The sequence below is a fragment of the Canis lupus genome, chromosome 7 (assembly GCF_048164855.1).
Source record: "Canis lupus baileyi chromosome 7, mCanLup2.hap1, whole genome shotgun sequence".
Classification (NCBI taxonomy): domain Eukaryota; kingdom Metazoa; phylum Chordata; class Mammalia; order Carnivora; family Canidae; genus Canis; species Canis lupus.
In genome coordinates, this window is record NC_132844.1 from 2384818 (window position 1) to 2403947 (window position 19130).

Sequence of the window (19130 nt, forward strand, 5' to 3'; positions counted from 1 at the left end):
GTCAGCGGCCCGCTGGTGGGGACACTGCCAGCGCTCAACGTCAACCCTCAGATGCCAGATAAAAAGATTCTGTAACCTCCCATGCTTGGAAGGTCTGGATGGCAGTACCTGACATGTGACCCCGTCATGTATGGAGGATCCGTTTTTTATTAAATATAAATAATAGATTACAACGTGCCTTAAAGCCCATTACAATGTGAGGGACAGCATGAGACTAAGGACCATCCTATTATAGGGTGTAATAGCCAATAGGACACTAAGTAAAACCGTCACTGAGTAATGAAAATTCAACCCAACACAAAGCTTGGTACGTTGGGGCTATATTTCATCTGTGCTGCCTTCTCGAGAAGGCACAAGCAGCCAAAAGTACGTACACAGAAGCTTGTGAACAAAAATAAATGCCTTCTATTTCTTGTAGACTTTCACTTTAAAAAAAAAATTTTTTTTTTTAATTCTGAGCAGAACATCTGGCCAATTTGGTCCAAAACCCCATTGGTTTTAGGAATAGTCTCAAGCAGCTGGATTCATGACCTTTTTTACGTACGGACTCTCCATTTTGGTGTCACCGTATGATATTATTCAAGGACATAAGTTACTCCTTATGAGAGTGGGCTCTTTGATGGATGCGTTAACTTTTTAATTTTCTAGACTTTGAAGCAGCATAAACTACTCCAGATTGATCCACATCACCAACATTGACTGAGGAGACAAAAACCAAAAGGCACAGGAACATGAATTAAAATAACAAAGTGGCGTAAACTACCTACCACGGGACTGCTAAGGACAACAAATGCCACAGAATGAGGTAACACTGGTTTGGAAAGGTCAGGGAAGAATTTACAGAGAATGCAGACATGAAGCAAGTTAGAAAGTCCTGGAAGAATTAAATAAATGGAGAAGAGCAACCCAGACATCGAGGGTAAGGAAAATGTGTCAGCAAAAACCTAAGGGTTGTAACTCACCTGGCTCGTCCAATCTGAATACAGTGCAGAATTCCTGTAGCAGGTGCAATGAGAAATAAAGTTGGAAAGATAACTAAGAGCAAAATGATGTAGCTTTTTTGAAAGTCAGGGCTAGCGATTTGTGCTTAATCTGCAGATAAATGGATTGATGACTTAGAAAGTTCGAAGGGAGATCGGTGAGCAAGATGGGCCAAAAGAATGAGGGTCGAAAAATCAGTTAAGACGGTTTCACTAATCCAAGCCAATCAAACCAAATTCATCCCCTGGTAGCCCAAGGGCCCAGCCTGGCCCACAGCAGGTTCTATTTAGCTTACGTACTGTACTATTTTTTTTTAATTGAGATATAATTGGCACATAATATTGTGTAGGTTTAAGACGTCCAAAGTGATTTGGCACCTTTACCTACTGCGGTGTGATTACCACCGTAGCAGCGGTAGTTAACATCTCTAGCACGTCACATAACTATCACTCCTTTTTTGTGGTGAGAACACGTATGACCTAGGCTCTTAGCGACGCTGACGTCTATGATAGTGTGGACGACCATCACTACACTGTGCGTCAGCTCTCCGGACCTTACTCATCTTCTAGTTGCAGGTTTGTACCCTTTGACCGAAATCTCCCCAATTCCCCGACCCCTAGCCCTTGGCAATCGCCATTCTATTCTGTTTTTATGAGTTCAGCTTTTTTGAGCTTCCACATAGAAGTGAGGTCATACAGTATTTACCGTCCCCTCTCCGATTTCTCTCCCTTAGCGTGGCACCTTCAAGGTCTACCCATAGCGTCACAAATGCCTACATACTTTTTAAAAAATTCAAATTAAATCAGTCGCCAACATTTAAAATGAGAACATTTCCCATTACAACCTGAACCACCAACTTCTCCAGAAGGACTGTTCAAGACTCTCCTAAGTCCCTAGGGCCGAGGCACTGAATTTGGCGACCCAAACCCATCTTCTATCAAACATATCCAAGTGAACCCAAATCCCACATTAAATATAATCTATACCTACTTGTCTAAAAGTTGACTTGCATTAGATTAGTTGATAGCATGTCAGGTTTTGCAGATATTTAATTAAAATACTTATTGATTTTAATATGCAGTTTTGTTTTTCAAGTCAAAACCTTGGGGCACCTGGGTGGCTCAAGTCAATTGAGTGTCTGACTTCTGCTCAGGTCATGATCTTAGGGTTCTGGGATCGAGCCCCAAGGTGGGCTCCAGGCTCAGTGGGGAGTCTGCTTGTCCCTTTCCCGCTGCCCTCCCCCCTACTCATACAGGTGCTCTCTCTCAAATAAGTAAATAAATAAATAAATAAATCTTAAAAATAAAAAAAGTAATGATGCCTTTCATTTAAGTAGGAAATCAGAAAGAAAAAAGGAATAGAATGAATCATTTTACACATGTTGAATTTGAGGTATCAGCAAGAAAATATCAAAGTCCAAATATCCAACAGGCCATTGCTGACACACAATTGGATCTTGAAAGAGATGGGGCCTAGAGATTTAGATTTTATAGTCACTTACCCAAAAATAACCACGGGAATCATTAAAAACGATCCTTGGAGAGAACATGAGGATTAGAGGGCTGAAGGCAACGGACGTCAAGGAAAAGGAGAAAAAGGAAAATGAAGCATCGTAATTGTCTAGGGTTTAGAAGCCAGGAGAATACTGAGTTTCAGGGCAAAGCCAACCGAGCCTGGGTCAGCGAGGCACAGTAGCTTATATAAGCTACGTGGCGGCCTTTCAAGATGGGTCATTATACCCATTGGACGGATAACACCAAAATACAGAGATTTCCTAATTAGCCCAAAATCACACAGCTAAGAAGCGATGAATCTAGCACGTGTTTCTCAACTGGGGGTGATTTTTTCCCCCACCTGGACAGTTGGCAATGTCTGAAGGAATTTGGGGTTGTCACAGCCTGGGGTGGGGGCTTGTGGGGAGAAGTCAGAGAGGGGACGAGGGCAGCAAGTGGATAGAGGCCGAGGATGGTGCTAGATATCCTGAAGGCACGGGACAGAGAACAGCCCCCACAACAAAGAATTACTTGGCTCCAAATATCAATAGCGCTGCTGCAGAGAAACCTTATTTAGCATCTAGTCTGAAATACGGTGTAGAATCTTCCCACAGCACCACTGCACCCACACCTCAGCCAGGTTGCTCCACTACTGCCAACATTACAGTAAGGGAGCTATGACGGAAGTTTCTAGAATATGTTTTCTGTGTAGCGCAAGCGACTGAATTAGAAACTCTAGGAGTAAGGCCCAACCATCTGTGCTTTCAAATCCTTCCAGATGATTGTGCTACACTCTGAAGTTTGAGAAACAGTAACTTTTTTTTTTATACAAGTCTGATGAATTTGGTCATTTGTAGACCATCACTGTCTGCTGAGAGGGTTCCTTTTGGGAAGGTGCCGGCACCAGAGGCTGGGGCAGGAGTGGAGGGCAGAGCCCTGTTGCAGAGGATGGCTGCAAAAATCCCACTGCTGGACAAGAGAAAGTCCGTGGAAAAGGCGATTCTTAGGAGAAGTTGCAAAAATGGAAGAGCATTAGTCCTGCATGCAAGTGGCAAGATGCCTTCTGGGCAAGGACGCCAAACCAGCCAAAGTTACGCAGGCCCGCGTCAGCGTGGCTCATGATAGGACAACAACAAGCAGTTCAGCATGACCAGGGGACAGCCCGGAGAAGGTGGGCAGAGGGGACGGCTCAGTCCGGAGGGCGGGATGAACAGCTTGGCCGTGTAGGCTGGAGGCAATTTGCAGAGCTAATGAAGGGAGGGGGGCGGCGAGTGTGGTCTCAAGCATGGAAATGCCTTACTTAGATATGCATTCAAAAAACATGACGTAGCAGCTATTTGGAGGGTAGATCAGTGAGGTAGGAGGTGAGCACGGAGCTGGGCGGGTGCTCCTGAAGCCATTTATTCCATCAGCGGTTTCCAAAGTGGGAGGATGTTCGGGAGGGCGGCAAGCTGACCCACTACGGTAGGAAAGGGAGTATCGGAACTTGTTGATAGGTATTCATTATATTTGTCATCTAAAAAATTAAGTTTTACTAGCAATTAATACATGAATTAATGTGAAGACCTTCACTTTTCCCATGTGCCAGAGGCCCGTGTGTTACTTACCCTAGTCAAAGCGGAGAGGGTTCCTGGCAGGGCGCTTCTCGTCTCAGACGCTTTGTACCCACCGTGTGTGCAGTCAAGTGGATTTATGGCTTATGTTACCTAATTTCAGCTAAACTAGCCCTGGCAAAATGAGCACACGGGTTTTATTTATTTATTTATTTATTTATTTATTTATTTATTTTATTATTTATTATTTATTTTTTATTTTTATTTTTTTTAACACACGGGTTTTAAAAGATTCCTGCAGAGACATCAGATTGTAGATGATACGAACAATTCAAGCACAAGGAAATGGCACAGCTCAGTCCTCTCCTCCTAGCCCGGAGTCTCCCTCAACCCCCTTGGAGGCAAAGATCGGAGGAGACGCTGGCCAAAATGCTTCAAGGCGTCCATAATACTTGAAATATTACTTTATAACAATAAAGAAAGCCTTACCTAGGTTGTATGTCGTGCTCTGAGATGTGACCTATTGATAGGATGATGTCGTCAAAAGTAGTCAGATGTCTCAGCGCTGAGAATGAAAACATATAGCATCACAACGTGAGCAGATCTCAGGAACTTTGCAGTGAGCAAAGGAGGCCGGACGCAGGGAGGATGCGCTATTTGACTACCACGTAAAGTGCAAAGCCAGGAAACGGCCTGTGGTGGCCGAGGTCAGGCAGGCGGTCGTCCTTGGCAGAGGGGACGTCCTTGGCAGAGGGGAAGGGCACTATGTGGCCTAGGGGAGGGGACAGGGAAGCTTCTGGAGACTGATAATGTTCCATTTCCTGGGTCTAATTTAAATTACAGGGTCACACGCCAAGGTCCACTTTGCAAAAATTCATCAAGCCGGAAATATAATGATTTGTCTCCTTTTCTCCACATAGGTTAAATAAAACTAAATAAAAAAGTTCACCCGCAAAACTTTTTTGAAGAGGTTGAACAAAAGCAAACGCGTTCCTATAATTGGTGAGAAAATTGCTTTTGTGCCGTTAATAAATTCAATTTTTAAAAATTGTTCCGTCCATCCATATCTAAAATGTACCTTCATAAGGTATAAAATGTTAGACAAATAGTGCCTGGATTCCATTTCATCAAGTATAAACCATGATACACTGGGGAGACAGATGCATCAGTGTCGCGATGGGGAGATGCCATAAAGGATCTCAGCAGGCCTGCAGGCCAAAGTTGCTGAGAGCGTGAACTCCCAGTGCCCCAGGGACGGCGGGGGGTAGGGGGCTGGGGGTGCAAGGAGACGGGATCTGCAAGACTGATAACTGGCAGGACTGTGGGATTTGCAAAGGAAGAGGGGTCCCTGGTGGCTCCCAGGTCCAGTCTGGGTTTTAGCTTGGGCTTTTGGAGGTTGACAGTGCCTCGCGCCATGAGTGGAAACCCGCAGTGACAGTGGGTGTGAAGAAGGTACATTCAGAACACGACATGTGCGCTATTTTCATTTCACTCACAATCATAACCCCGTGGTATAGAGTCAGCACCTAAAAATAATCAATCTATTATTCTCTGAAGCCACACGAGGAAGTGTCACTCCTAAGAGGTAGTCCTGACTGATAAATGTCATACACTGATGGTTGTACCAGAAGTATCAGAGAAGGTCTAGGAAAACCCACTCAAATCAAATACGGAGGGATGCCTGGGTGGCTCCGCGGTGGAGCATCTGCCTTAGGCCCAGGGCATGACCCCAGGTTCCCGGGATCGAGTCCCGCGTTGGGATCCCTGCATGGAGCCTGCTTCTCCCTCTGCCTGTGTCCCTGCCTCTCTCTCTGTGTCTCTCATGAATAAATAAATAAAATCTTTAAAAAAAAATCAAATACTGAGATTCTTTCTCTAAATGTGGAAAACTGCACGGTATTTTGAGATCTATGGAAAAGGGCAGTGTAATTAATCCTCAATTACAGTCTTAAAACGAGGCTTCTTTTAAAACATAAAAGTCAAAGAAATGCATTTGTTTTTAATGGAGGCCTTAAGAATGTTTTAAGTGAGCATCCTGCAAATGTTAGTAGTTCAAAAGTCACTTGCATCCCCACAAAAGACCCTGTTGTCAGTCAAGAGCATCGAGGGCATCGTCTCTAAGAAAACTTCACCTTTACTTGACTCCTTTTTTTTTTCATCCGAAAAGCTTTAATTTCTTTACAGACATTTATCCAGCTCTCATGTACCTCATTCTCTGAGAGATTACATGACACGAAGATGCCCACCTTCCCCTCCAGCCGTGTCGTGACGGCGAGGTGGCGCAGTCAGGCAGGGACGAGTCAGGAGACCCCGCCTGGTACCCCCCGTTGCTGCTTTCACTACAGTAAAAATGTATGCTTGGAAGCTATGAAAAGCAGATGGGGCCCCCTAAAATGTGTTGGGAGGACAAGAAAAATCACCCCAAAGAAGGAAGAAACACACTGGAGGGAGAAAGGGCAAACAATCCCCCTTGGCCATGGTCGCCCCTGTCTGAAGGGCTTCCCTTCTGCTGCATTCCGTCTCTGCACCTGCCTGAAATTTCCTCCCCTTCCCTCTCCCTGCCTCCACTCCCCTCCTTTCATGTTCTTTCTTTTCCCTTCTCCTCCTCCCTGTCCTTGGCTGATCGCTTGGCTGTAGATCGCACCGAGCCGGCATCAGGGACACCAACGCAAACGGGTTTACGGCACCCACCCTTGAGGAGATCGGAGTTTAGTAAGGAACTTACATTTTCATCAAGGAAAAGACTTGCCTTGTACAATGGTTTTGCCCACAAAGCACGTGGACTCTTTTGTTTGACCAGGAAACTCTCAGTTTGTCTTGAAATCTTCAAACACTGACAGAGTGGCATCTTAAGAGTGGTCCGTCCTCTTGGACTGGTCTTCCAGTAGACAAATCCCTCTCCCAAAAGATGAAAGGGCAAAGGAAGTCTGCTTTACTTTTGGATGATGTTTTCCCAAGGCTGGGCGTGACTTTTCAATATAATTATTTTTAGTGGGATCCCTGGGTGGTGCAGCGGTTTGGTGCCTGCCTTTGGCCCAGGGCACGATCCTGGAGACCCGGGATCGAATCCCACATTGGGCTCCCAGTGCGTGGAGCCTGCTTCTCCCTCTGCCTGTGTCTCTGCCTCTCTCTCTCTCTCTGTGTGTGACTATCATAAATAAATTTTAAAAAATCTTTTTAAATTATTTTTAGTGATATGGATGCATGCAAAGAACATTTCAGTGTGCCCTTCTCAAACCCCAGGCTCACAGGTATATGGTTTTAAAAATCCAAGTTATTTACCTCCTCTCCCCTCATTTATTGAGGGGGGCTCATTCTAAGACTATTTCAGATAACAAATCACAGACACTAGCAAGCCTACTTTCCTTCTAATGGGCCCTGTGACATTCGCGGGTTATGGTTTCCCTTCTTATTCCTCAACTAGCTTTTTTTTTTTTTTTTTTTTTTAATGATAGTCACAGAGAGAGAGAGAGAGAGAGGCAGAGACATAGGCAGAGGGAGAAGCAGGCTCCATGCACCGGGAGCCCAAAGTGGGATTCGATCCTGGGTCTCCAGGATCGCGCCCTGGGCCAAAGGCAGGCGCCAAACCGCTGCACCACCCAGGGATCCCTCAACTAGCTTTTAAAGTCAAAAGACCAAAAAAAAAAAAGTCAAAAGACCTGGCCTTCCCTGCATGGGGCAGGGATTTCTGGGGGCGTCACCTCACTTTGGGATCTGGAGTCTGTAAGTGCTTAATACAGAGACCACCCTGGGGTTTGCAAAATCCAAGGCTGTTGCTGAAGGTACTGAAGTGGATACGTGAACATCAGACAGGGCACCCGAGCATCCTCCCTCGCAGTTCTGTGATGTACAAAGTGCTCTGATGCAGGTGGGAGGATGGGGCGCCCCAGAGGAAGCATCTGCTCCCTAGCGTACAGTGTCTTTTAGGGACATGGTCAAAGGAAAGGGAACCACCGTCATTGTGCAGATAAAGCACATTTTTTGCCTAGGGGCCTGCTGTAAGATGTAATCAGAGCTTTCCTTCAATGGACCGAAACCCCAAACCAATGAGAAGACCGTCTGAGCCAAACTGTAGTCCAGCTCCGACTCTGCGAGAGGCTGTTGTCTTTAATGGACTTCACCTCTCCCCTGAAACAAGCTCTGCTGCTTTCGAAAAGGTTACGATGATGCCCGGGCAGCAAGATCATGAACGGCCTGCCTACGAGGAGCAGACGTGGAAATGACATCCTGAACCCTTACCCTGAGCACGAGGAAACCACCGTCGTGGAGGAAGCGTGGCACGATATTTTCAGGCGAAAGACCCGCAGAGCTGAGGAACGAGAAGCTTTAATAAACTGATATTTCTTAAAAGAATACTGAGGAGTTTCAGGCAGGTTTTCTAGCCCTCTCCAGGAGGAAAGCACAAGTCTCTGTATGTCCACACACGGAGGGAAACAGTCTTTATTTTCCGACAGGAGATGCAGGGATACGCTGGGCCCACCCACGAATCCCAGGGCCTAGGAGGTCACAGAGGGCGCGGCGGTGTGAGCAGCAGAAATGGGAGCTCTCCAGTCCTTCCTTCAAGTGCACGAAGAGACCGACAAGACATTAATTATGGAAGAAAACAAGGGTAGGCTGTATTCACCAAAATCTTGCTTTCCTCGGCCGAATCATCTGCCTCCCCACCTGGTGACGTGAAAATCCTGAGCGGACCGACAAGGACCGCAGCATCCGTTCTCCAACTTACATGGGAAGAAAATGTACACGAGCGGCTAAGGCAGGTCATAGACCGTGAACTTCCCACGTCGTGGAGAGGAGAGACGGGAGGGCCAGGGCTGCCCCCCACCGCCTCTCGGGCGATCTTTGGCTGGTGGGCCGGTCACTCATGGATCGCCTCATGGTTCCCGGTGCGCCCTTCTTTGCTGTGTCGTGATGCTGGAGCAGGTCCCTGTGAACCCTTCTCCTCTGCGGGCTAGACCACGGCCGCTCTGCCAACCGAGGGTACTAGAGGGGCTCCGCAAGGGCCAGAACAGGAGGCAGAGATCTTCCTTACTTCACTCCTGGTGTGAGGTTTCCACTAGGCCATCAACCCGCTTGGCACCTGCGGTGACCAGTGGCCGGCCTCAGCCACCTCCTGCAAGACTGGGGGGCGCCAGGGAGCCACTCGGCCCGGGGGGTGACGGGGGAGCTGCTCCTTGGTGCCTGGAAGTGCCTTCTTGGACGCTCTCTCTCAGCCTAGGGGAAGCAGTGTTTTCTCTACTTAGTGCCTCTCTACCTCTCGGGGGCCCTTTTTACACCTTTTAGTTGTTAATTACCTTTTGCAAGCTTACGATTCTTCATATTAAATGTTCCCTCTTCACCTTGCTGGTGTGATTTCTACCTCCATGAGGTCTCCGTGGAAGCCGGGTCTCCAAGGGTTACCATGACCCAGGGTCTGCTACGTGTCTTTGCAGATTTATGGACTCAAAAGGATATGGGGCATTTCAGGTGTGCTCTACCATTGGAAAGCCTTGGAATCAAGTCTTAGCTCCACCGTGTCCTTGCTCTGTAATCAAGAGCAATTCGTATGAGTAACAATTCTACGTATTGGAGATGATTCATTTATTAATAAATGTGTTTTTTGGGGATCCCACTATGTGTCAGGTGCTACTGTAGACATTAGGGAAACAGACAGAAATCCCTGCCCTCAAGGACCTTATATTCTGGTAGGGGGAGACTGGCGATAAATAAAAGCCGTGTGTGAAGTACACAGCATGCCCTGTGGTCACATCGGCTGTGGCAAAAGGCTAGGCAGAGAAGGGCGATGGGAAGCGTCGGGACACTGGAAGCTTCCATAGCCTCTCTGTGAAGGTAACCTGTGAGCCAATTTTTGAAAAGGGATAAGAGAATTAGCCACAAGGATCCCTGGGGGAAATGTATTCCAGGTTAGAAATTACTCCCAAAAGTGTTACTTCGAGAGTTCGTGGACCAGAGTGGCAGGAGCAGAAGGAGTGAGAAGAGGAATCCTAGGTAATGAAATCAGAAAGCGACAGTGAGCACAGCCATGCAACCTGGAGAGCACTTGACCCCGTGTCTGGCATGTGCTCCCTCAAAGGTGACCCCAACAGCCACCTCTGGGACTCTGAGCTTCCAACCGAGAGAGGCCCTCGGAGCAGCATCCTCTTCATTTCTGAATATCTCGCATCTCCTGGAGTGCCCAGCACACAAGAACAAAGTATTTACCGTCGTGACACACCTAGGACTGTGACGTGAGGTCAGAACATGAAGCTATTAATTTAAAACATGTGATACACCCCTCTCCTCCACGGATTACATCAGCCGCTACCCAGGACACTTCCTACCAGACATCCAGGTAGTTAGGTAGCCTAATCAATCATGAGAAAACTGCTTAGTAAGCATGGAATAAGGTCAAAGAGAGCTGGGGAAGCCTGGGGGGTGTCCCTTGTGGTCCTCCCTGCCCTGGCAAGTTTACAAACCACATGATGTGTCGGGCGAGTACTTGGGATCAAAACGGGAAATGGAACACACACACAACAGGGACCTTGTTGGTTGTTGTCCAAGACTTGTCCCCTCTTCCCATCCCATAATTCGTAGCTAGCAGACACCAAGGAGCCACATGCTTCGGGGGAGGCTGAGCCCCCTCCCGCCCCCCAGGAGAGATTCACAATGGATCTAAAGCCATCACAGTGACCCCATTCTCCTTGAAGGGGTTACTTAGGCAAAAGCCCATGACACAATTCTGACTAACAAGACATAACCAAAGGACTATGGGGAGGGGGGAGCTCTGGAGAAGCTTCTTCACCCAAATAGATTTGCATGAGGCGAAGCTGGTTTTTCTGCTTCTTAAACAGCTGTGAGTGGCAGCAGCACGGGAGCTGATACAGCTCTCTTGCATCTGGGCATGGACACCCTAGGGGTTAAAAGTCAGGGTGCTGAAGATGACAGAATTGGAAAATGGAAAGAGTTTGGGTCTTTGTTCACATTACTGAGCTGTTAATTAATCAGCCTTGGAAATGTCCTAAGTCTAGAACTGTCTATGTCATATGGGATAATAAAGGTGCCTTTTATTTAAAGCAATCTTGTTTGGATCTTATATTAGTTTGCTGGGGCTCTCATAATAATACACTGCAGACCAAGTGGCTTAAACAACAGAAATTAATTTTTTCACAGTTCTAGAGTCTAGAAGTCCAACATCGACATGATGGCGGGTCTGAGGAGGCCTCTTTCTTAAGCTTGTAGATGGCCACCTTCTTGTGCGTCCTCACTGGGCATTCCTCTGCATGGGCATCCATGGTGTCTCTTCCTTTTCTTGTAAGGACACCAGTCATATTGGGTTCAGGCCCCATTGTGATGACCTTATTTAACTGCAATTACCTCTTTAGAAGTCCTGTCTCCAAATCTAATCACATTTGGGGTTAGAGCTTCAATGTGTAAATGCGGGAGAAGGTGTGGGGTGGTACAATTCAGTTCATAACAGGTCTCCTCTTAGAGATAATATACCTCCTCTTAGGTCATTGTGATAATCTCGGGGTGTCAGTGCAAGCCTACTGTCACAGCATCTGATGGCAATTATAGGTTGCCCCCTCAAACTTTTAATTTGTATAATTGGATAGATTATTTTTCAAGCTGCTCCCAACTCTGAGATTCCATGAGTACGTTTATTGCTAATATTTTGAAAACTATCATCACGTACTTTCAGCTTCAAGGAACAGAAATATCTAGAAAAATGCAGCTAGAAGGAACTTAAGATGCATCATCCAAAAAAAGAAAATAATCCAGAGGCAGAGAAGTTCCAGAATGAGTTAATAAAGTTGCTTAATAAATGATCAATCAGGGCCAAGATTCCTTCCATCCGTCCAGCCTGCCAGTTGCCAATGTGTTAGCAGTCCCCCTATGGTCACAAAATGACTGCAGCAGCTCCAGCTATCAGATCATTATATAGCACCCCCATAAGCAAGACGAGGAGAAAGAAAAATATCTTCTCTTCTTTCCATTTTATTTTAAGAACGAAGAAAGAATTCCATAAAGTTTCCCTATTAGCCTCTTGCTAGGCCAACCTCTGTCGCAAACTTACCATGATTGGTCTAAGTTGGCAGGCTTCCCCTCATTTCTCCTTGATAGAGGCAGGAAGCAACCACGCCAAATCATTTAAAAGCACAGTGGGGCGGGGGCATCTGGCTGGCCCAGTCAGAAGCGTGTGTGACTCTTGATCTCATGGTGGTGGCCTCAAGCCCCACATTAATTAACTACGGAGATTACTAAAAACAAGTAAATGAACTTTAAAATATTTAAAAAGAAAAAAAAGCAAAGGGGGATGAGGCCTAAGCTAGTTTATTTTTAGAATTTTTTAAAATTTTAAATCGATTTTGCAACATATAATATACATCATTAGTTTCAGATGTAGTTTTCAGTAATTCATTAGTCGTGTGTAACAGCCAGTGCTCATCATACCATGTGCCCTCCTTAATGCCTGTCACCCAGTAACCCATCCCTCCACCTACCTTCCCTCTGCAATGCTCAGTTTTTTTCCCCAGAGTTAAGAGACTCCCATGGTTTATCTTCCTCTCTGATTTTCCCCATTCAGTTTCACTTCATTCCCTTATTGTCCTTTTCACTGTTTCTTAAATTTCACACAAATTGAAGTTGTTTCTGTCCCAGCCAGTTACATTAGCGTCCGAACTCACACTCAGAACAGGTCTGTTATATGTTACTCTTCCCCTCCAACACCCCTTCCAGGATTACGTCCTTTCTTTGGCCGTCTAACATTCAAGATCCATGGAACTACCGCTCATTATCGTTCTCTGGCTTTGATTAATTTTTTTTCCAACTTCCTTGGAGTTGATGAGAGGTCAGCCTCTGCTGGAACAATGTGCCCTGGAGAAGAACCAATCAAGTCAAGATTCCACGAGCAAGAAAGGACACGAAGATCTAAGATGTAACGACCACATTACTGCCATCCCACACCGGAGCTGACTGTGGGCCTGCATATTTGATACCAAGGCCGCCCTGAGAAATCTGAAAGAACACAGAGACAGTTGTTCCCACCCTGGTAGTCTCTAGAAATATCAGAAGGTAGGGACAGAAATTTTCAATATCTCAAACACCCCAGGAGAAAAATGTGTACAAAATGGCTGAAATATTACTTTTTTTTTTTTTAACTAACTGAAATTCTTTAAAGCCTGTGTGCTAAGGATTGTTCTCTCGTGCTCATCAGGAGCTCCAATGGCTCATTAAGTATGTATTTAATAAAAGTTTTCAATAAATTAAGAACTAAAACATCTTTGAAAAATAGACACTGGTAAAACAAGGAAGACATGAAGGAAGAATAAGTTTCTCAGGTTATTGCTGAGAAAAACATGAGAGCTCACGGATGCCCAAACTATTCCTTTCCTCAAGGAAATGTGAGGGATTTCAACTAGTCATGGCTCAAGAGGGCTTCCCTCTCTAAAGAGACAAGAAGTAATGGTTCCCAGACATTGGGCCACTCAATCTTAGCCCGCTCTGTGCCTGGGCAGCTATCTTTCACACTGACCATATGCTCCCAAATCACCATCTTTCCGTATCATTAACTCATGACACCACCAGAATTTCTTGAATAAACGCATTAATTAATCTAAGTGGAACGTAATAGGCACCCTTATTATCTTTTTGTTTCTAGAAGAAAAGGACCGATCGACAATAAGCACTTAAAATCTATCAGCAAGATAAACTTCTTTGATATCATAGACATTTGCATTTTATGCCCCGCAATTGCCATTTGCTAACAGTAATTTAATTGTTTAACAAAATACTGTGAAGGAGAATAAACATGAATGAAATGGTGAACACTTTATAGGAGTCCTTCCAGTTTTATTTCTCAAAAGTGACAGCTATATTCAGCAATTAAAAAACAAATTGATCAAAGCCAGAGAACGACAATGAGAGAGATAGTCCCATGGCTCTGGAATGTTAGACGGCCAAAGAAAATAAGTGATCCTGGAAGGGGCGTTTGAGGAGAAGAGTAACATATAACAGACTTGTTCTGAGTGTGAGTTCGGACGCTAATGTAACTGGGTAGGACAGAAACAAGCGCTTGGGAAGAGCGTGCACTGGGATTGCACACTCCACCCCCATCCTCCTACCGTTTACATCAGGTACAACTAAGCTTGTTGGGCAGCTCACAATGCGCCCGTTGAGGAGTTATCTACCGAGCACTGACCTCAAAGATTGTTGAACAATATACTCGAAGAAGGGTTTGTTTTTTTCTTTTTGTAAGTGAATGACTGTGGCTGTATCCGTGCCCTGGGGAAGTGGATGCAGCAACGAATCTGATTCTCCATCTCAGACTGGAAAGGCCACCGTCCTAAGGAACTCTCTGGTCCAGGTACTGGGGACATACAAGTGGGATAAAGGACAAAGAAATGGCCCCAGGGATACAGAAAGAGGAGCCAGAGTGGGGTTCAAGCTCAAGCCTTGGAGCCCAAGCAGAAGGGTGGGTCTTAACCCAAGATTTCTCTGGAGTCTTTGGCCATGGTGCATCTTCGCCACAGTCTATGGGGCACCACCTCTTCTCCACTCGCCTCTGTTGTCTCCTCTTCGGAACTGGCTTCTTCGCTCTCTAATCTCCGAGTCTTTCTCCGTCTTGAAGCGTCTGCTCACTCACAGCCACAGCTCACGGATCGTTTTACATCACTCGTGACTTAGCCCCATCCCAACCCGACCCCGGCATCTTCTTGCCCCATCGCTGACCCCCTTATTCCCTTGGCACCTCCCACCTGCAGTGCCCAGGAGACACCGTCGACTTGGCTCAGGTTATGCTTCCGTGCCCAGCTCGCGCCTCAGCCGCTGACTGCCTTTGGGCCAGGCGTCCAGCAGGGTGTGCAGCCTCTGATGCCGGGGAGAGGAGGACGCCTGGTATCAAATATGACGTGCCCAGGGCCCGTTCCCCACGGGGGCCTTACGATGAGGTGCCTGCCTGAGGAAGCTCTGAAAGGAGGCCAGGCAGTGTGACTGACAACACTAGTCAACAACAACAACAACAACCAGACCCTAAACCAGGAGAACTCAGTTGGAAGACAGGCCGGTAGGCGGTTCTTAGCAGGTGGCAGATCTCCCGGGAGTCAGTGAACTGGGTCACCTCCCGTATCTACCTTAGGTAATATAACCATGGTCTAAACTTCTTTCGACCTGAGAGTAAATGCTGGTAATTACGACAGATACTTTTCCGGTGCACTGGAGTCGTCCCGATGCAACCAGCTTTTTGAATCAAAACAACTTTGACAGAGACCCGCGGGAACCTGCTGTCGTCTCCAACTCCCGGGAAACAGACGCCCTTCAGAACCCACGCATCAGGACTCTCCATCCTGCTGGTAATCACTTCTGCGGGAGACGTTTCAAAATAAAGGGCGGTTATTATTTATTGTTTGTAATGAAGCCTACTCGGCCCGGAGGGATGTTGTGAGGATCACTGTCAGATTTTGTAAAATGTCTCTCGGCTTTTCAGCGGAAAGGTATTATATATGATAATAAAAGAAATGGCAATAATATTCTTGCACTACCCTGACACTGAGTTCATCTTTGTCTTAAAAAATAAGATAGTTCATCTTTTGGCCTTGTGGGGATTAGTGGATTCAATTTGTTCCGAGGATGCTAAGGCTGATGATACAAGGTACTCGTTACAGAAGCACGTTCTCCAGCTCCTGTTCGGTTCAATACGTGCTGCTCTTAACTTCTGTTTACAGGGAAGAGCTGACCACCATGTGTAAACGCACAATCGTACTAATTGGGGTCTGAACACTATGACACTTTCAGGGTGGCAGAGAAAGAACTATTCAAAAGACGAGGCATCAGGAACTCTGCAGATCTGCGTGGTGAGATGCACTCAAGGGCTCGTGCAGCTAAATATACACACATGGCGTAGAGACATGCAAAAGCAAGAAGAGGTGCTTTTTTAAATTTTTTTAAGACCAGTTCTGCATCTGGGTTGTGCTTGTATTGCTTTCCAGGGCACTTTGGATATTTCGTTTGGGTCCTACTAGGAACCTTGGAGCTAGGCGGAGTGCTGAGCTGTTGGGCCGGCTCCCCTGCTTGGAGCCTCTGACTACCCAGAGGGCGACACAGCCCAGGGGACAGCAGGTGCCGGAACAGCGGGTGTCTCCCGTGGGGGACACAAGGACAGAGCCCATGGAAGCCCAGAGAGCCAGTGAACCTGGAGACCAGGGGTACCAGGTGTCCGTGGAGATTGCCGATTGGTGTTCCTTTAAGCCCACGTGGGTTGGGGTGAAGGGAAGGATGTCTTTGTGAGGCAGTGACATTTGAAGGGGGTAGATCACTTGCATCATCCCTTTCTAGCAACTTCCAGGAGCCAGTGGAGGCTGAGCTGACGTAAGCCATGGAGCCCGAAAACAGGCACCCTGTGGAAGACAAGGAGGGGCCTTGGAAACCCCAGATTCACGCCGGGGCCCGGCGGTCAGCTCTCTGAGACCAGGTATCCCTCACGGGGCTGACATGCAACTAATCCTCTGCAGACAAACCGACGGTTCTGATCAAATCACAACAGGAACCCAGCAAACGGCTCCAGAGGAGGCCCAGCCTCGCCTCCTGCCCCTTTGGAGATTATCCCCCTTCTCTGGCTTTTTTGGATTCTCATGTTTCAGAATTTCCAGGCTGCCTCAAACGTGGCAGCCTAGCGACTCACTCCCCCATAGGAAACTTGGCTGTCACCCCGCCACCTCGAGATCCAATTTAGACCTGCTTCCCCAGTTCTTACAACTCTTGCCTGGTTCGCTCCTCCCTTCCTTTCCAAGTGCATTTCTCCTTATCTCCATCAATCTGTCACCTTCAGCTCCGCCCCCTCGCCCGCTTCTTGGCTTCTCAGCCGCTGCCTGTGAATGGGAGACTGAAGCTCGCATTTATCACCTCCGAGAAGTCTCGCGGGCGCATATGCAGAGCTTCCCTCACACCCCAGAGAGAGGGAGGGAGGGGAAGCGTGACACCTAAAAACGAATCTCTAGGGAGGGAGTATCCGGAAAATAGAGCAAAAGAACAAATCGATGCTGTTCTGCTTTCTTACAAAAACGAAACGACTCACAATGGAACTTTCCCTTTGTCGATGAGCTATTACCGAAGTGCTCAATACTAAAGAAATTCCACAAATTGCTAAATTCTCTTTAAAAGAACAGAAAAGGGATCCCTGGGTGGCGCAGCGGTTTGGCGCCTGCCTTTGGCCCAGGGCGCGATCCTGGAGACCCGGGGTCGAATCCCACATCAGGCTCCCGGTGCATGGAGCCTGCTTCTCCCTCTGCCTGTGTCTCTGCCTCTCTCTCTCTCTCTCTAATAAAAATCTCTCTCTCTAAATAAAATCTTTAAAAAAAAAAAAAAAAGAACAGAAAAAAGAATCCATGCCGTTCAAACCACTGCAGTGAGCCACGACAGAAAAAGGCTGCGAAGACAAAGCCCCGTGTGTCCCTCACTCGGTCACTGGATACCGGCACCGCCCAGGTCTGTGTCACCACCGGGAAGACTCGGCCACTCCAGCACCTGTTCTAAGGCACACCCCGTCGGAGCCGCTGCCTCCATTCACGGTCCTTGCTTCCACGGGATTCACTCATGCATGTGTCCCTGGCGGCCCCAGGTCACATCCAAATGGTTGCAACAGCCACCTCCCGTGTAGCAAACACTGCTCCCTCCACCCCCAGGTGGCAAAATTGAGATAACAGTAGAGGGTGTCCAGTGATATAAATGGGGCAGCGAGGCTCAAGATCCAACATTTTCCCTGCTGGCAGCACCCCCAGCCAGTGTGGTGTCCTCATCCCACCACACTCCTTCCATGAGTGACAACAGGCACAGCACAATGCAAAGGCGAAGAGACAGACATGCCCGCAGGGTGTCTCCCACGTGCTGGCCAGGTGTCTTGTTGGCACCACCCCGTGGGTTATGGGAGATGGAACTGCAAGTCCCAGAGGAGGCGGCCTGCCACCACGTTGGGTCTCTACGGATTAATCCAGGGTCTCCTGTCTCCGGAATGCGCTGAGAGATGACTCAAGGAGCAGGGTGCAAGCTGGGCAATGCAGACTACAGTGTCAGAGCCAGGGGGGAAAGACTCGTTCCATTAGCAGGCTTCCTTTTCACTCTATAAGTAGAAAAGAAAGACATGACATGTCTAGCAAAAAAAAAAAAGAAAAGAAAAAAGAAAAGAAAGAGAAGAGAAAGAAAAGAAGAGCAAGGTGCTGCTGGTGAGAACTATCACCACGTCCACCAGACTGGGGTCTCCACTTACAGATGGTGGTTAGCATAGACGAGGGCTTAAACGGCGTCACCATATGTACACCAGAGCTTCTCGGCCCTCCTGGGGACCCTGTTTGGTCTTCTTTCCTCAGAGTCCTTTCACGCTCTACAGTTTTCCAGTTTCGCTCTTTGCTCTAGGCGGGCATAGCATTCAGATCCCGAAGGGTGTTAGGTTGTGAGTATAGAAACGAATCTCGTTCTGATTTGTTTTTGTGTCTGGCTGAAGGACGTGTGTGTCATCTCTAGAGGGGCTGTGAGGAGTCTGCTGCCTGTAGTGCCGTGGCCTCTGAGATGATCCTAGAAGGTGATCCATTGCTATTTCCATTAGAATTTATTCAGAGTCTTGGCACGTCCCTTTCTGTAACGTGCCAACATTCTGGCCTTATCCACTGTGGAAACGGGCTTAAAACTTTTCTTGAAAGGCTGCGTGCCGCTCGGTTTACGTGCTCCCTAGCCACACACGTGTCCTCTTCACCACCGTCCCCCCCATCTCGCCAACTGCTGTTCCGATTCACACCTGGCTTTTCATTACATCTTCCCTAATTCGAACATTTCCATTTGCTTTCTTCCATCTCTCGTCTCCCCGCTAATTCTCTGGAGGGGAGGAGATTCTATCATCGTCGTCGTTAGTTTCTTTTTTTCTTCCAAAGACTGGAAGAGTGGAGCTGAAATATCTGGGAATTGCCTAGTCCCATAAATATCAAAATACAGGTAATCAGTGGAAGCGGGTCCAGAAATCCCAACACCTGGACTGTGGTCTATTTTTAGTGAACCACGTTAGACATGGATGTAGATCCAGAACCCAGGGGCCCTCATTAATTATTTTCGGGAGCTAAAATCAAATCAGGTTTCTCAAGTA

The 19130-nt window shown here is 47.2% G+C and overlaps 1 long non-coding RNA gene across 1 annotated transcript in view; it reads right to left on the reverse strand.

Annotated features, from left to right (window-relative positions):
* Positions 1–4465: 4465 nt before the first annotated feature.
* The window catches only part of LOC140636474 (uncharacterized), a 41465-nt gene continuing 26800 nt past the window's right edge, over positions 4466–19130 (reverse strand). The window contains exon 3 of the long non-coding RNA XR_012033657.1: positions 4466–4592. This is a non-coding gene — a long non-coding RNA (uncharacterized lncRNA). The remainder of the gene's footprint in view (positions 4593–19130) is intronic.